This window comes from Mauremys reevesii, linkage group 16, assembly GCF_016161935.1.
Source record: "Mauremys reevesii isolate NIE-2019 linkage group 16, ASM1616193v1, whole genome shotgun sequence".
NCBI classification, from domain to species: domain Eukaryota; kingdom Metazoa; phylum Chordata; order Testudines; family Geoemydidae; genus Mauremys; species Mauremys reevesii.
The window spans coordinates 9,789,573-9,808,201 of NC_052638.1; the positions used below are offsets into that span (position 1 = coordinate 9,789,573).

At 49.6% G+C, this 18,629-nt stretch overlaps 1 protein-coding gene across 5 annotated transcripts in view; it reads right to left on the reverse strand.

Annotated features, from left to right (window-relative positions):
• CPNE2 (copine 2) overlaps positions 1-18,629 on the reverse strand; it is a 172,684-nt gene that overhangs the window by 137,629 nt on the left and 16,426 nt on the right. The window contains exon 1 of one of the 5 annotated variants that reach the window (XM_039503316.1): positions 14,720-14,851. The exons of the other annotated variants lie outside the window; for them this stretch is intronic. The gene's annotated coding sequence lies outside the window, so the exon portion shown is untranslated. Of the gene's footprint in view, positions 1-14,719; positions 14,852-18,629 lie in introns of those variants that run through there. 5 annotated transcript variants of the gene reach the window in all.

Sequence of the window (18,629 nt, forward strand, 5' to 3'; positions counted from 1 at the left end):
GAGTCTCCATCACTTGGGAGTCTTTAAATCAAGACTGGATGGCTCTTTCTAAGAGCTACGCTCTAGCTCAACCACAAGTTATTGGCCTTGATGTAGGAATCAGTGGTGGAAATTCTAGGACCTATGTTATGCAGAAGGTAAAACTAGATTACAATAAAGGTACCTTCTGGCCTTGAAGTCTGTGAAATCCATGATCAACATTAAATTCAACATGGGGGAAGGGCAGATTCTCTGTTCAGTTATCCCACCACCAGTAACTGGAAAGGAGAATTTGGCACCAGATGGAATCATCATTCTAGAGCTAGGTTGGCTAATTGCCTATAGAGGGCCTGATTCTCCTCTCAGTTGCATCAGGTGTGACTACATGGACACCAAGAGAGTTGCTCCTGGTTTACATCAGCGGAAGGCCTGGCCTAATCTGCTGAATTCCCCGATTCCAGCCAGGGATGTAGCTGCATCTGGGCAAACCTCTATGGTCGACAGGCAAAGCTACAACCAGCACCAGCAGAGCTTACACTTGCTTGAGTCTAGGGGAAGGCAGGGCCAACGAGAGTCGGGGGGAAGCTGGTACAAATTACCGGGGCCTGGCGGTTCGGAAGGGGGCCCGGGGCCCGGCTTCGTCGGCCCTGTTTAGCCGGTCCGCCCTTGCTGGGGGGCCTGAAAAAAAAATTTTCACCAGGGCCCGAACCCACTCTCGGCGGCCCTGGGGGAAGGGGCATTGGGTGCAGGTAGCAGGGAGATCGCACTGCTGCAGCTAGACGGATGACTGGTACTGGGGAAAATCCCCAGGGAAGATAAGCCTCAGGGAGAGAATCGGGGCCGGGGGTCTTTCAAATGTACGACGCCATCTTTCCGAACCGACACCCCAAGCCCCTCATCCAGCCACCTTCGTGCCTCGCAGTGGTGCAAAGGGGCAGTAAAGCTGCCCCATCCCAGCAACTGGGGACTCCCCTGAAGCCAGGAGACCTGAGTAGGAGCAGGTGCTGTCGGAGATAGTGAAGCCAAACCTAAACCACCCCTGGGGACATCCCCAGGTGGCCAATGAGACCAGTTCTCTGGATGCAGGGTCTGAGGATCTGGCCACATGCTGACCCATTGCAACGCCCAACCCGCCTTCTCATTCCAATGCCTTAGATGGGTTTGTTTTTCTGCTGTTAACAGCTTCTTTGGAGCTGTTTTGGGGGAGGGGAGGAGACTGTCTTTCTACTCTATTCTGGTCTCTCATGGCATGGAAGGGTCTTCCTCGGCCCCAGCCCTCCTTGGGGAAGCTCTGACTGTTTCAGAGACCCCCTCCCTCGTCAGGGAAAGAGGAGGAGAAATACCTCTCACCACAGCAGCGCTGCGCCATCAACCCGCCCCTTCATTTAGCCAGCCCAGTAAGCATAAGGGAACCTATCACCAGGGAACCTGACACAACGGAAAAGAAAATGAGTCTCCACACAAACGTCAACGTGGGATTTGCAAAAATTAAACCTTCCCCAAGGAAAATTCCTGCTAGCAGCAGAGCACAGAACACCGAGTAAAGCAACAAACAGTGCGCCCTACACAGCCCATGTTTGATGGCAGACTGTACCCCGACCTGGGCACCCAGGTAGCATCTGTATTAGAGGAGACCTCAGTAGAGATCAGGAGCTGTCCCTAAACAGACAAAGGGGCTGTCCCTGCCCTGATGAGCTTATAGTCTAAATCCAAACTGAAAGAGGAGATAGAGGGGATAATACAATCCAGATTCTCTATTAATTATCCTCCCCCTTTCTGCTGCTCTGGTGGAGTAAAGGAGCCAGAAAGGCACTGAATCTCCCCAGCTGGAGATTCCCCACCAGGTACAGAGCCACTGTAGTTGCCTAGCTGATGTCTATTTCACTTTTCACAACACCCAGGAGGAGGAGTGTGGCTTGCTGTACTCTGACAGGCCCAAGCTTGTGGCAGATCAACATAGATTAAAGCACCCTGAAGGCTGCTCTAGTCTACACCCGCGCCAGGCTGGCACAGAACAATTTTCAGAATCAGGGAGCTGCCACTGGCTCTCTTGCAGCTCTTGGGCTGTGCCCAGCAGAAACCGGGGCAGCAGACGATGAGTAATGGTGCCTGGATCTGGACCCACAGTAAGCGAGACACAATACGGAGGGGAAACGTGGCAAGAGGCGATACAGACTTCAACGTCCCAAACTTCACAAACCATTCTGGTGCTTACAATGAGATGGTCAAAAGCCTCCGATAGCCCTGTTTCCAAGCAGCACAGGAGTGACACTAAAGCTTATGCCCAAATAAATGTGTTAGTCTCTAAGATGCCACAAGTACTCCTTGTTCTTTTTACTATATTTAAGGTGCAGGAAGAACTTTCTCTCCATCTACTTACTTATTTACCCCTCTCTCTGTCAAATCCAAGCGCAGCAGAGACATTAAAGAACATTTGCAAGACAAGGAGGTATTAATTATCATTATTCCCACTTTCCAGGTGGGGAACAAAGGCACAGAGAGATTAGGTGAACATACAGGGAGTCTATGACAGCCAGAAAATGAACCCCCCTGTCTCAAGTCTCAGCCCAGTGCACTAACATCACCACCATCCTTCCTCCAATTCGGGTTCTTAGGTGTTGTGGAGAAAAATATTACTCTTTGGACTGAAGCGCCATTCTCATCTTAAAGGAGATTTTTGTTGGTTACAATTCTATTTGGCAGTATCTGAGTGAGCTGATTATGGGGGGTAGGGAGGGAAGGTGATTTTAATGGCCTGGGAAACCGTTCAGGTGCTTTTCTGTGCTTGGATAACTCTGGAACAGTTTGGATTTAGCTGGTCAGGCTTGGCAGATACATTCTCTGCAACGGGGACTGTGAGTTGTGCCAAATCTGAACAGAAATTGGCTTAGAAATAAAACGTGGACACTAATCCTGTACCTGGGGTGTTGAGGCTTAATAAGCACTCAAACAGCGTTGAGCTGGGCAGGTTCAAGGCACCGCATGAACGCAAAAGGGTTTATTGTTATTGTAAAGTTATGAACCAGTCAAAGAGCTTCTTGCACAGTGCCCAGTTCTCTTACCGGTTCCGCAGCCCAAGCCTGCTCCCAAGGACCTCAGTGAGAGTTTAGCGACCGACTGCGGTGAAAGAAGGCCTGGTTCATCTCTGTGCACCAAGGTGCAATGCCCATCCCTTCTCCACAGTCCTGGAAGAACCTGGCTCCAGTGGAACCCATCTGGATTTGCTGCACTATGGGCCAGGCTGAGTGGAACCCGCATAGGGAGGTCACGGCCCCTGCATGGCATGGGGTGGGATTTTCAGCAGCACTCTGTGTTGGCTGAACTCACTCACTCTCCCATTGACCTCCATGGGAGCAGAGTGAGGCCAATGCTGAGCCCTTTTGAAAACCTGCAGAGGGTCCAGTCCATGGAAAGGTCTGGGGGTGAGGTGGGGGCACCAAAGGGAAGAGGAAGGAGACCATGCACCCAGAGCTGCCACCCCCATCACCCCACAGGGAGCAGCACAGTAGCTGTAGGGGCTACAAGGCTAGAGTGTAATGATCGGGGGTGGGTGTCTCTGCTCCATTGCCCAGGGAAGTCTCTTTCCCCCCAGTTTACCTTACACTGGGGATACTCAGATTAAACAGCGAGACACCTGCACACAGATCTTCAACCCCAGGCTCCAGCAAGCATCCCCTTGCAAAAGCCCCCGGATCCCATGCTGACTGGAAGAGTCAGCTAGACCCTCGGCGCCTCCAGTTCCCAGCTGTGCGCGCTCTGAGGTGCTGCCTGCATCCCCGATGGTACAAAATTTGTCTGGAGGCGCTGAGCAGCCCAGCACCGAGGCTGGTGGACCTGCTGGGGCCCTTCAGGGGCCTTCTTAACAGGGAAGGCAGGGGCTTCTCCTGTGCTTAGTGGGACGTACAATCGCTACGTCATGTATTCCACTGTGCGTCTTTGCACAGGGCCAGTACGTAGATACATGTAGTTGTAGCTACACTTGAAAAATCACATCGATGACGTAACTCAGATGTCCGTTCGGTTTGCATTCAACAACACTACAGCTCGGTTGCCCAGGCAGTATTTTTAACTCTCTAAACTGAATCCGATGTGGGGCGGTCTGGTCACCTCTGCTGGAGGGCGAGTGCCACAGCCAGCAGCTAAAACCAGACTTGGCCTCAGAGGAGGAGGATTGCAGAGATGTGGGCAGCACGGGCCACAGGGAGTAAAGCCGGGTATGCGCTTAGGACTAGGCCCTGCTCAGCAAGCAGTGCCGCTGCTCCCCAAAACAAGAGCGTGCAGGGGTCTGCACCCACTCGGCCAGCCAAAGTAAAGCCAAATTAGCCCCAACAGCGCAAGCCCCTGCCTGCACTTAGGGGCCAGTACCGCTGCACATGGGCTGGGCACCACTGGTTGAGTAGGGGTGCTCCAGTGTAGACAAGGCCTATGGCTTTTGAAAATGGCAAACTGGGGTGAACCAGCACCACCGCCACGCACACACCGAGCCGGCAGAGGGTGGTGGGAAGTGAGGCCCAGCACCGACACGTCAGAACAAACAATTTGAACAGGTGATGGTTCAGGGGCTCATTCCATTCAGTGACGCGTAAGGAAACAAAGCGAGGAAGCAAAAAAGACTTGGCTGGCCAGTAATTTTGTGGAAGTTGGATCCTGAATAGGAAGGAGATAAGGGGCGAAGCGAGCCAGCAGGACTGCCTGCCAGGAGAGGTCATGGGAGCAGGCACGTTAGATACGTGAATCAGCAAAGTTAGAGATGGAAAAGACCTACTGGGTCATCTAATCCAGCTCCTTGCATCTGTGTATAACAATGAGCCAGGAAATTGGGTCAAACTACAAAGGAAAAACAAACACCACAAGTACGTAGGGACAAAACTAGAACGGCCAAGGCACAAAACGAGATTAAACTAGCTAGAGACAGAAAAGATAACAAAAAAACCATTCTACAAATATATTAGGAGCAAGACAACGACCAAGGACAGGGTAGACCTCAATGGGGGAGAAGGGGAACAGTAACAGAAAGTGTGGAAATGGCAGAGGTGCTAAATGACATTTTTGTTTCAGTTTTTACCAAGAAGGTTAGTAGCGATCAGACATCTAACATAATGAATGCCAGTGAAAATGAGGTAGGATCTGAGGCTAAAATAGGGAAAGAACAAGTTAAAAATTACTTAGACAAGTTAGATGTCTTCACGTCACCGGGACCTGATGAAATACATCCTAGAATACTCAAGGAGCTGACTGAGGAGGTATCTGAGCAATTAACTATTATCTTCAAAAAGTCATGGAAGACGGGAGAGATTCCAGAGGACTGGAAAAGGGAAAATATAGTGCCCATCTATAAAAAGGGAAATAAGGACAACCCAGGAAATTACAGACCAGTTATCTGAACTTCAGTACCTGGAAGGATAATGGAGCAAATAATTAAAGCATTTTGCAAAAAACACCTAAAACAGGATGAAATTCAATAAGGACAAATGCAAAGTCCTCCACTTAGGAAGGAGCAATCAGTTGCACACATACAAAATGGGACATGGCTGCCTAGGAAGGAGCACTGCGGAAAGGGATCTGGGGTCACCAACAGTGTAACACTATTGGGGGTTGGGAGAGGGAGGAGGGGAGAGGCAAACACCATTCTGGGCTGTATTAGCAGGAGTGTTGTAAGCAAGACATGAGAATTCTTCTGCTCTACTCCGAGCTGATTAGGCTTCAACTGGAGCATTGTGTCTAGTTCTGGGTGTCACATTTCAGGAAAGATGTTGTAGGAGTAGGGTTTTACATTTGTATTCGAGGTTATAATGATCGACGGTTATAATAATGTAGTATGTATTAAATGTATTAATGTATGATTTGATCATCCTGCCAGCCACCCTTTTTGGATAGCAGAAAGGAATGACCCTCTGGGCAGGGGCGGCTCTACAAATTTTGGCCCCCCAAAAATGATGCCCCCGGGCGCCGAGCCGCGCGGGGAGCAGCGGACTGCGGGCATGACTGCGGGAGGAGGTCCTGGCTGCGCGCTCTGGCTGGACTCCTCCTGCAGTTGCGCGCGCTGGTCCGGCTCGGGCGGGCTGAGCTGCATGCCTGCGCCGAGGGGTCCAGCAGCCCAGCACGCCCGCGACCGCATGCAGTCATGCGCGCGTGGCGTCGTCCCGTCCCGTCGGTGGTCCTCGCTCTCCCATCAGGCATGACCGCGGCAGGGCAGCCCCCCCCCCCCCCCCCTGGGAAGGCCCAGGGCCCAGGCGCTGCCTGCTTGCCCTGCCTAGAGCCGCCCCTGCCTCTGGGACATTGGTAGAAACACATCTGACAGACTGCCAGTGTCTGTACTGATGTTAAGGCAGAGACAAACCAGAACAATCCTTATGGCTGATTACGGTCACACTCTGATTTAGGATAAATGACAATGTTGACTATGGGGTCTTGTTTCCTATATGCATTACAAATTAGGCCCTTTAGTTAAATATCTATTTCTTTGTTTTAAGGTTTAGTTAGTAAGAGACAGGATCTTGTATTGTGTCTATGTTAATGAGATTAGAGGCATGTTGAAGGCCTGGTCCCCAATGTGAACTATTTTGGTAACAAGATTTAGTAAGGTTTAATTTACAATGTCTTTTTTGTTCAACATAAAACACTGCTGTTTGTATACCTTTGAAGGTCTCTGTAAGACTGTTTGTGTGAATGAGGAGTGTATGCATCAGAAACAGATAAGGTGTGAAGGCCATTGTTAAAGTCAGAGAACCACCAACGCGCATCTATATTTGAGGAAAGGCAGATTGACGACCCTGAGGTGGAGGCTGGCACCCCTAAAGACAAGACAATTGATGAAATCGAAACCAGGGCAGGATGACTTTGGAGGTGCTTTGGAGTCTTAACATCAAAAGATAACACCAATTGAGGAGTAACCAGTCATAAATGACACAGCAAAATCCACAGACTTCAATGGAGAAAAAACGACTATAAGAACAGGGAGCTTTGCCATGAATCTTTGGGTTTGTCTTGACACAACTCCAGGAGCATCGGATTGCGACTGACAGAGCCTGGCTCCCCTCTGTGACCGATATCAGAGGGGTGGCCGTGTTAGTCTGGTTCTGTAGAAGCAGCAAAGAATCCTGTGGCACCTTATAGACTAACAGATGTTTTGCAGCATGAGCTTTCGTGGGTGAATACCCAAGCTATCTCTAGCTTGCTTCTTGCTTGCTTATATATACACACCTGCCCCTGGAAATTTCCACTACTTGCATCCGAAGAAGTGGGTATTCACCCACGAAAGCTCATGCTGCAAAACATCTGTTAGTCTATAAGGTGCCACAGGATTCTTTGCTGCTTCTCTGTGACCGATGTGGCTGGCCAAAGACTGGTAACTATAAACATCAGAGAGAGAGAGAGAGAGAGAGAGAGAGAGAGTCATATACTAACTGCTATATTCTCAATAAATGAGGCGTATTGCCTTTTTTCCCCGTGTGCTTCTTATAAGCATAACCATGTGGACAAGTTAGAGAAAGCCCACAGAAGAGCAACAGAAGTAATTAAAGGCCTAGAAAACATGACCTGTGAGGGAAGACTGAAAAAATTGGGTTTGTTTAATCTGGAAAAGAGAAGACTGAGAGGGGATGTGATAACCATTTTCAAGTACATAAAAGGTTGTTACAAGGAGGAGGGAGAAAAATTGTTTTTCTTAACCTGTGAGGATAGAACAAGAAGCAATGGGCTTAAATTGCAGCAAGGGTGGTTTAGGTTGGACATTAGGAAAAACTTCCTAACTGTCAGGGTGGTTAAGCGCTGGAATAAATTGCCTAGGGAGGTGGTGGAATCTCCATCACTGGGGATTTTTAAGAGCAGGTTGGACAAACACCTGTCAGGGATGGTCTAGATCAGGGGTGGCCAACCTGGGGCTCCGGAGCCACACGCAGCTCTTCAGAAGTTAATATGCGGCTCCTTGTATAGGCTGGAGTTACAGGAGCCAACTTTCCAATGTGCCGGGGGGGGGGGGTGCTCACTGCTCACCCCGGCTCTGCCACTGGCCCTGCCCCCACTCCACCCCTTCCCATCCCCTTCACTGAGCCTGCCGTACCCTCGCTGCTCCCCACCAGAGCCTCCTGCACGCCACGAAACAGTTGAGCGGGGGGTGTGGGAAGGGAAGGGGAGGTGCTGATCGGCAGACGGGAGGCGCTGGGGGCTAGGGAGCTGATGGGGGGCTGCTGATGTATTACTCTGGCTCTTTGGCAAAGTACATTGGTAAATTCTGGCTCCTTCTCAGGCTCAGGTTGGCCATCCCTGGTCTAGATAATACTTAGTCCTGCTGTGAGTGCAGGGGACTGGACTAGATGAGCTCTCGAGGCCCCTTCCAGTCCTATGATTCTAGGTCCTTGGGGCTTTTATCATGATTTGAGTGAAGAATCATAACACAACCTTAACTACGGAATTCCTACCAGAGCAGTGAAAAATGACTGAGGCAGAGGCCAGGTCAGACCTACCATCAAAGCCTCCATAAAAAAAAATATTTAATTTAATTTATTATATCTATGTGTGAGAGAGAGAGAGAGAGAGAGCACACGCATCTATATGACAGGAAATATAATCAACACAATAATGTTTGTTAACGGTAATCATGAGGCAGATACTGCTGAGTCATAACAGTTTCTAATACCACAGAATGAATACATTAATAAGCTTACAAAGTAGCTCATGCTACAGATTTTGCTACCGTCTAGAAGTGAGTCAATTCTGCACATTCACAGTGTCACATATTATGTGAAAAAAACCACAAAAGAATGTTAAGGGGTGCACAGGATGGCTGAATCTCTAGAGGTGAATCAGGATTGCTCGGTAAAGGAGTCTGTTGTCTGTGGGACCCCTGAACCATTTGATGCAGACGTTGGAAGGTGTGTAGTGCATGAGGCAGAGGACAGCAGGAAACTAAACGATGGCCTCATGGTTAAGGTACTTCAATGCCCCCACTGGAGAACTAGATTCTATCTCTGCCTCTGCCACAGGCTTCCTGTGTGACTCCGGGCATGTCAGTTAATAGAATGGGTCACAGCTGGCCAATAATTGTGCATTGCTCATTTTCTGGATGACCAAGGTAAGACACCTGAGGCCTAATTGCAGAAGTGCCGAGAGCTCACAACTGTAACTGATGCCAATGGGAGTTGTGCTAGGACCATATAAAATGTTAAGTACTCTGAAAAAAAGAAGTCAGGTCCCAGGTGCCTCAAGCCAGGCACACAAAATTAGGGAACGCTTGCCAATTTTTTGGCATTAATTTCCCCATGCCTCAGTTTCCCTCTCTCTAAAACAGGTATAACCATCCCTACCTCACAGATGTGTTGCGAAGATAATTCATTAACGTTTGGGATGCACTCATACTAGCGATTTAGTACAGGGCCTGGATGTTGCGCAGTAAACAGGGCCTGAGGCCACACACTGAATGATAAGAATAAAAATACTGAATAGCTGCTCATTAAACGAGCACAGTTGAGTCTGTGCACTGAATGAGGCGGATCTGTGACCATGTCATTACACTATATCATAACGCATACGCACAAGGAGGCCAAATGAAGGTGGCACAAGCACCCTCAATTCTGGCAGATCGTAACTTTTGAGTACTTGACTTTGCAACCTTAGCGTTCTTCTCAGGTAGAATTTTAGGATCACACACACACACACACACACACACACACACACACACACACACACACACACACACACACACACACACACACACACACCACTACTCTTCAGGACAGCAAGTGAAGAAAAAATAGTGTAGCCACATAAAATAAACTTCTCCCAGCATTTATTTTGTAGGGAGACTGTGTAAGATTCACACTGGAATATGGCCAAGCCACCAGGTTTATCACCCCTACAGGTGTCTCACTCACTTTCCTGGAGCCATCCATGATAAATACAAAAAACAATTGGCTAACCCCTGTAGCAACGGACCATAGAAAATCTCTGTTACTAAAAACTTGCCTATTTCTGCTGCCTCCCTTAGTGTAACCCAGCGGTGTTTAGTGCCTTGTTAACATTTAGCAATTTCAATTGCTTAGACTCTCTGCTGTGGCCTACTCATAATGACGTCTAACCTTTCCTTTTTGCCCTGGAGAAATGTATCCCCAGACACAGCGATTCGACTGACCCAGAGCTTGTCTGTATCAAGCCTTCTGTACTCTATGCCCCAGCCCTTACTAGCCTTCCCATCCCTGCAGTCAGGCCGGAGTATAGGACTTGCCAAACAAGCACAGATTGCTGGTCCCACTAACAAGTCTCTGCTGGTGAACAATGGCAGGTGCTTCAGGAGAAATAAAGCCTGCTGCAGCCACACAATCTTGATTCTCACCAAGTGGGGAGGTGCCTGGCCAGTGCTTTGATGGGAGACCCCTAGGTGTTCAAGGCAGTCACACAGGGGAGTCCAGAAGTGATTATTCTCTTGTTCTAGGAAGGCACAGGCTAGATACCTACAGATGCTTGTGGTTTGTCTTTGATCTTCTTCAGACCGCTGGTCACACAGATCCCAGGGTGCTTCCTCGATATGGGAACCTGATTGCGCCCACACGTGAACCTCAGCGGGCCTCCGCAAACCATGTTGTCTCCGCTGTCTTTCTGCACCCTCCTAGGGAAGGATGGACGCTTCCCAGCTCATCCCAGAGGTACTTCCCTTCCTCGAAGTGATGGCAGGCAGCCAGCTGGCTCCTGAGAGCCTCCATTTCTGCCGTGCTAGTCAGCTGGGCGTTTACACGGGCTGTAAGTTTATTTGTTTAAGGCTTGACATTCCTGGGAAATTCTCTGTGCCAAATCTCTTTCGCTGGCTCCGCATGCTGCAGATTTATCTACATTTTTATTTTTGCAAGGACTTTTCAGCCTCGGGGGTTTGATTTTCCTGCCACCAGCGGACAATTGCTGTTGGAAACAGGCTTTCTGGAGCAATCCCAGAGACACGACTGGATTTGCCAGTGACACCGCATTTCACAAACAAACAGGCGAGTGGCGTTCTCATGCCCAATCCCATTGCCCTGAATCTGGGGCACATTCCCACCCCTTTACAACACCCAGCAGCATAAAGGGGATGGAAGTCAGATAGCTCCATCCACCCAGGGGGGGTTGCTTCCTGCACAGCTTATGGGGCCCTGAGCTCTCTGTGACGTTGCACCCAATAATGCTTTATAGAACTATGCTTATGAGAGTGAATATGACATAACTGGAATATGTTTTATGCTAGATATGCCATGTAACATCTCTCTGCAAAGGTTATGTTCTACTGCATGTATTCATCCTATTCGTAGGCATGTATCATTTTTATATCTGAAGTTATGAGCATTGGCTCTATGCTTGTATTTAAAGTGTTTGCTGTAGAAAGCAACTAAGGCAGATTTGGTCAACATAGTACGAAGGGCTTATTCAAATAATTGGGAGTATTTGGCTAACAATGGACCTTGACAGACGCCAATCCACATCTGAGCTTTCCTGGGAACCTCCTGTAGAAAACGGAGTCATGCCTGGACATGTGACATGCAGCTGGAGTGGGCATATGGGGCTGCTTCTGAGAGTGACTGGCACAATGGAAGGTCCATGAAAAATGGGGGAGCGGAAACATTCACAATCATACGCATGCAGAGGTGAAAGTAAGCTGGTGCGGTCCGGTACGGCGTACCGGCAAGAGCCAGTATGCCGTGCTGGACCGCATCGACTTCCACGGCTGAGATTTAAAGGGCTCAGAGCTCCCCGCTGCTGCGGGCAGCCCAGAGCCCTTTGAATCCCGGCCACGGCTCTGGCGGCCAGGCTGGGGCCAGGATTTAAAGGGCTCCAGGCTTCCCTCAGCGGCAGGAGCTCTGGGCCCTTTAAATCCCTGCCCCAGCCCTGCAAAGCTCGGGGTTCCCCCTGGCGGCCAGAGCCCCAGGCCCTTTAATTTGCCTCTGAGCCCGGGGGGCTCCCAGCCACAGCTGCAGCTGGGAGCCCCTGGTTGATTTAAAGGCTCTGGGTCTCCCAGCCACAGCTGGTTCCCCAGGGCCTTTAAATCTTGAGAGGCCACGCCCCTTCTGGATGAGGCCACGCCCCCCTCAGGACTCCGGCAGTACCGGTAAGTCCTGTAAGTTACTTTCACCCCTGTACGCATGAGACACACATGCTCACCGCCCATTTGCGACCAGCTCCTTTGCTTTCACATGGATACAGCAGAGGACTCAGAGACAAGACTCCTGGATTCAGTTGCCAACTCTGCCTTGTTTGCTTACAACTTTCAGCAAGTCTCCCAGGGCCTGATCCAACTCCCTAAAGTCAGTGGAAACATCGGTCTGGGCCTCATCCTTCGGTGGCACAATCCTGTTTATTTTGCAAGGCACCAGATCCTTGAATGAAGGATCTAGTGCTCTAGGAGTGTGAAGCATTATATTATTTACTATTAGTCATGCTAACAGAGCTCCTATGACACATGTAATTGCTGCTAGTACAATAAACACCACTTAGCACTTACAAAATGCTTTTTAATGTTCCCAGTGCTTCACAAGCACTAATAAATTAAGCCTCACCCCCCCACCCCCACTTCATGCACCTGTGGTAGGGAAGTATTATTAATACTGTACTCAGAGATGGGTCTGAGCCAAACACACCCCGATTTTGGCAGTGGAGTGACTGGATTGGAATTTCACAGCTGGCCCCGCTCTCTCCTCCTAATGGGCCAGACCAAACCCCTGGATCCAAAGCCCCAGAACTTTAAGGCGTGTGAAACCCAGATCTTGCTGCTCCGACTCACTTCTAAATTTACAGATGAGGAAGCTGAAACAGCCAGATGAAGAGACTTGTCCTAGTGCCGCATGGTGAGGCAATGTCCAAGGTAGAATTTGTACTCGGGAGCCCGGCAACTCTGACCACCAGACCACACTACATCTGTCCACAGAGGGAGGACGGTCCTGGAGCTTAGGGCACTAGCCTGAGACTCCAGGAGACCCTGGTTTGATGATATTATTAAACCGTTATTTTCAAAATATAATATCGTCGTTTCATTTCCCTGCGCTGTTCGTGTCCTTCCGGCTCTTCCTTCATCTTGGAGAATGAGACCAGGCAAGTCAGCACCAGTTTACTGAGTATGTTCCTGTACTCACCTCCGTTTCACACTGGTGCAACTTCAGACTGTGATGAAGTTACTTCTGATTTACACCAGTATGAGTCAGAGAAGAAAGATGGTTCAGTGGTTACAGCGCTAGCCCGGGACTCAGCAGGCCAGAATTCAATCCTTGCCTCTGCCTCAGGTTTCCTGTGTGACCCTGGGCAAGTCTCTTACTCTCTCTCTGCCTCAGTTCCCCACATCTAAAGCAGGGACTTCCCTCCCGCACAGTACTATCATGAGGTGCTCACACACTTCAGTATCGAAGTACCTTGGATAGATATGCATAAGCAGGGCAGGCTGTTTGTTTGCTTTTAGAGGAATGTCAAGCTTCCAAGGGGGTTAGAAACAGGGAAATGGTGAAAAAAAAGTGATGAAAAAAAACACCCTTTGGAAAAAACGGGGAGAGCATCTGCAGGCATGAAGAAAGCAACAGGCAAGAGACCTAGACACGAGAACCAAGTACAAACAGCACCTCTGATTTCCTCTGCACTTAGTTTCTGCCTATCTCTGCTGACAGCCAAGCAAGCCAGCTGTTTCTCTGAAGAAAGCAGGGCTGCTGGTTTCACTACGCTGGCTGTGCGGTTGAAAAAAGAAAAGACTAGGCACCGTTCAAAGGCAGCCCGACCTGAACAGTCAGCGTCCGCAAAGCCAGAACAAACTGCAAAGCCAAAGTCTCCCCTCTGTCACTGCACAGAGAATAAAACGGGTGAGGCCTGATGCTGCCAACAGCCACCAAATCCCACCTGAAGTGCCAGAATGGCTGTCAGGGTCTGCCCTCGCTCTGCCTCCGGCAGCGTCAGTGGGGCTGCACAGGTGTAACGGGCCCAAATTTAGTCCATGGCATGATGTCCTGGATTCCTTCCTGAAACCAGCGTATGCAGAATACGGCAGAGGCGATCAATCCCCTTATTGTCTGCCCAGCCCTGACTTTGCACAATGGTTCGGGAGACCAAGAGGGTGCTCCTGCTCCTTTTGCGTGCCCGAGTGGGCCACAGGAAGCACACTGGAGCAGAGCATCTGCCTGTACCGGGTGGCCCCCACCTCTCGCGAGGGACCCCTGGCCGAGGGCACACACTTGCACTCTCTCAGTCTGCGGGGACCTCTCGGCAGGTTTTCAGTGACTCAGCCCTCCAGCCAAGTCACATGCAGTCTGTACATGAAACAAAACAGACCCCTGCTAGGGTATACAGTCCAACAGGGGCCTGTCCCAGTGCCCCTCCATTGGTATCTCTGCTGCCCTCCCTGGGCTCAGTCTTTAAATAATCCTGGCCCTGGTATGGGGCTGTACCCCCAGGGCTTCCTCCCTGGAGACACTATCTCTGCCTGCTCTGGACCTTTCTGGTCCCAGCTGGGCCAGTAAAACATCTGATCCCTTTTTGGGTGTATCAATGTCCCAGTGGCTGACCTTCTACCAGGCCTTCAATCCCTTTCCTGGACTTACGTAAGTTCTCCTTCTTCGCAGCTGATGCCACTTCCCTAGCGGCTAATGGAGGGGACCTGGGCCCACCCACTACTTTGGGTCCCAGCCCAGGGATTCTTGAGTAGCAGCCACGTGTCGCTGAGTCCCCTTTAACTAGTCACTGTGCTGCTACAGTTCTCTGAGCCATGCCCCGCAGCCCCAGCACCTTCACAAATCTTCACCCTTACCCTAGGGCTGACATCTTTTACTCAGTCCCAGCAGCCAAGTCAGGAGCTCCCTCTTGCTCCCCTGCCAGCAACTGATCTGTCTGTGGTCCTGCCATTCCTTCAGCCAACCAGGAACACATGGCTCACTCCTCCAACTCCAGGCAGCAACTGCCTGTCCTTAGGTACTGCAGCTCCTTTTAGATGAGCCTGCAGCCCTCTGATTGGCTGCTTCCTGCAGCCTCTTCCGGATTGGCTGCTTCCCACGCAGTCTCTCTAGGTCACCTGGAGCTACTGCTCCTTTCTGGGATGGGCTGAGGCTTCCAGCAGGGGGCCTCTGGGCCTAGTCCACAATGTCACATGCCCAGTATGGTTACATAACATATTGTTTAAAAAGCACGTTAAAATGACAAACCCTGGACCAAACATCACTCTCGGTAGCACCCTAAAGTGGTGTCTAAAATCCTGTTACACGGCGTCTCCCACAGCAACTACACCAACCAATTAACAGACAGGAGATGCAATCAGCTCCTAACTGCATGTAAAGCAGAAAGAGAGAAGACATCCCCTATCTGGCACAGTCAGCTACGGTCAGGGCATATGCATTGCTCCCAGATGGCAAAGCAGCCATGAGTCGGTAAATGAAAGCAAAACTGGCTTCTCCAGCCCAAGTAGTGATGCATTTAAGGAGGCAGTGTTGTTTTCAAACAATGAGAGGCGTTAACCGAGGTTCACAAGAGCGCTTAGAAAACCACAAACTACCACCCACAACGGTTATATTTTTTTAAAAAGGTGTTTCTTCCTTCCTCCAGAAGCCAGATAACAGGATTCTGATCTCTGTACCATTTACACCATAGTGGTGTAAATCTGGAGTTCCTCCACTGAAGACATGCTACACCAGGGCGAACAAGAGCAGAACCTGGCCCACAGCATCCTGTGAAGCTGTCCTTGGATCAGGCTGTTCTGTACTTGTTCTCCGCTTGTTGGCTCGACTGGCTGTTTTCCAAGCAAGGTTGTGATAGTATGAAGCTCATTGCTTGGAAATATGACATAGGGTCACTGATGGAGTGGGAGCTAGAAGGGAACTATCTATATCTAAGGTACTTACAAGACCCTCATTACTGTAGAACATGAGCACCTCACAACCTGTTAACACATTTCTCCTCACAACAACCCAGTGAGGCAGGGCAGTGGTATTATTTCTTATTTTACAGATGGGGAGCTGAGGCACACAGAGACTAAGTGACTTGCCCAAGGTCACATGGGAAGTCTAGGCGACTGTTCTAACCACTGGACCACCCTTCCTCTCCAGAGCAGCCTTGCAGAATTCTCCTCACCCAGCTGGAGACAGAGCTGCTTGTCTCCTCTGTAACCAAGCCTGAAACTAGGCAAACCTGACTGGGTTTGGGGTTTTTTTCCAAGACAAAGCCTGCGTCAGGTGCACCAAAAAGTTGGCAAACTTGTTATCAAGTCCAGGTTGCCGTTCAGCATCAAAGAGTACAAACCCAGGAGAGTAGAATCAGGAGTAAAGGATTCCATGAAGCCCTGCAAACTGATACTGTTTCAATCAGCTGTGTTTATACATTACCGGTCACTTCGGCATCCTCCTCTGTGTTACAGACATAGCTAGGCAGATATATGACCCGTCTGACCATCTTCTCAATATTTCACTGAAGGGGCTCAGGTGTGGTCCCTGCCAAATGCTAAGAACTAGCCCATTGTCACGGTTATTGCAGGATGTTGGCATGGGAAGTAAGTACAGAGTTATGTAATAGGCAGGATACTGGGTTTCAAAACTGTTGAATTTAAACTTGGCACCTGAGGCGAGGCGGGTCTCAGGGCCAACTCAATCGACACTGAGAACAATGGGGCGACAGCCCACGTTTACTGTCTGGACCCAGGGGTAGGCGTGAGGATTTACAGACACAACAGAACCCCAAGAAAAGTCTCTGAATTGGGGACCCTGTGGGGTGAGAGAAGAGTCTAACTGTAGAAGAGATGAAGGAAGAGCACAAGTGGTCACCCATTACCAAGGGGACCCTCTACCAGAAGGGAACAAGGGGTCCGGTGGCAGAAGTCCTACCAGAAGGGGTGTCTCATAAAAGATTGTCTAGTTGAGAAAGCTGGGACTAATATTGAACTAGATGAAAAATACCTTATTAGACAGGAAAGTAACTCGTTAATAAGCGCAGCCTATAGATTGCTTTTTATGGGGTATTTTTTACTTGTCACCTCACTTTCCAAACTCATATCCTTGCTTTTATTTGAATCGCTCGCTCGCTCTCTCATGTTCTGTTAAATAAACTTCAGTTTGGTTTTACTACGGACCCATCTAAGTGCCTCGTGCTAAGGGCTGTGGTGAACTGCTTCCGCAGAGGCAGCGGAGAGGTGGACACTGCAGGTGCCCACATAAGAAGGACTGAGCACTCGAGAGTAACGAAGTGGGGGGTGTGACTTGCTCGCCTGAGCTGAGAAAGAGAGGAGCTTGTCGAGCTAGGATCTCTGACACGATAAGTGGGTGGTAGCGATTCACTCCAGATATCTCGGGTACCCCGAGAACTCCCACGTCCTCCTAGCCCTGCGTGTGCAGAGAAAACTGTCCAACATTTCCACTCGCCACACAGCTGTCAGACTTGATCCAGCACTGCACCGCTTCGGGGAACAGGCAGATCTTAGTTACACAAGTGACACAACATCTCCAGGAAGTGATGCAGCAGCCTTGCCCTATAATCAGCGATGAGAATAACGTTGCCCCCTTTTTTACCTGAGTGGCTAGTCAAATTCCAGGCCCCGGGGACATTCCAGTTGGAAGCAGAAATGCAAGGAGTCTGGTATTCTCTTTGATGCAAGGTTGTTTATTTCTAAGGAACTTACAAAGTCCTGGTTCCTTTGGCAGCTGGAGGAGCAGATCAGTAACACAAATGGGCCATATTTATGTCTGGAGTAATGCTATGGAGTTCAACATATTTACTCCAGGGATGAGCACAGCCCAGTGTTTCTAAGGAAGCAGCTACACGAGGATGTTCCCGCCAGTGCCGCTCCACCGTGACGGCAATAATGGAATTGCTATCGGAGACGGGGGGGAGGGGGTTCACCACCACGTTGTCTAACCCTGCTCGGAGCACTTTCCGGCAGCAGGGTATCTGAAGTCTGACACGGTGTCCTGCACTGGCCTCATTAGGACTGATTTCCTGCAGCGCTGATTTGAAGAAACAAACAGCTGATTTTGAGCGCTAAGAGCGTTAAAGAAACAACCCTCGGCTCCTCATTTCTGGAGGAGTTTGGTAACTGCCACTCCTAAAAGCAGTACGGGCTGGATCTCATCATGCACCGTTGATCTCCACCCTCTCCCAAGCCGCCAAACAGCTGTTTGGCAGTGCCATTGATGTCAAACAGCTGTGGCTAGTGGGTGCTGAGCACCCTTTTATTTTCTGTGGGTGTTCCAGCCCTGGAGCACCCATGGAGTCAGTGCCCATGGCACCAAGTACCTATATAACTAATTGGCACTGTCCTCTGTTTGCCCATATTGAGGGTATCAGGTCATCATCAGTGGTCCCTAGACAACTTCAAAAATCCAGTCCAGTGATTGATTCATCTTTATTTGTCATAATGAAGTTCAAAATAGTTACCATGTGCTGAGTGCAAGACCTTTTGTATTAGAAAATCATCTATAATTTTTTAAAACTCTCATGATATTTTTACTACTCACTGTATGATTTATCCAGCATATGCCTCCCAAACTGATGTCCCCATAACACCACATTTCTTCTTTCCACACGTTACATGCAGGTGCTAACTCATCCTTTGCTCTGGTTTGACTGGGTGGCCTCTGATATACCCACCAGTACCCACACCTTGGCTTTCTTAGGTAGCACATTGATTCCTGTGCCACTGAGTTACCAATAATTGTAAAGCAGACAAAGGTGCCTTTAAT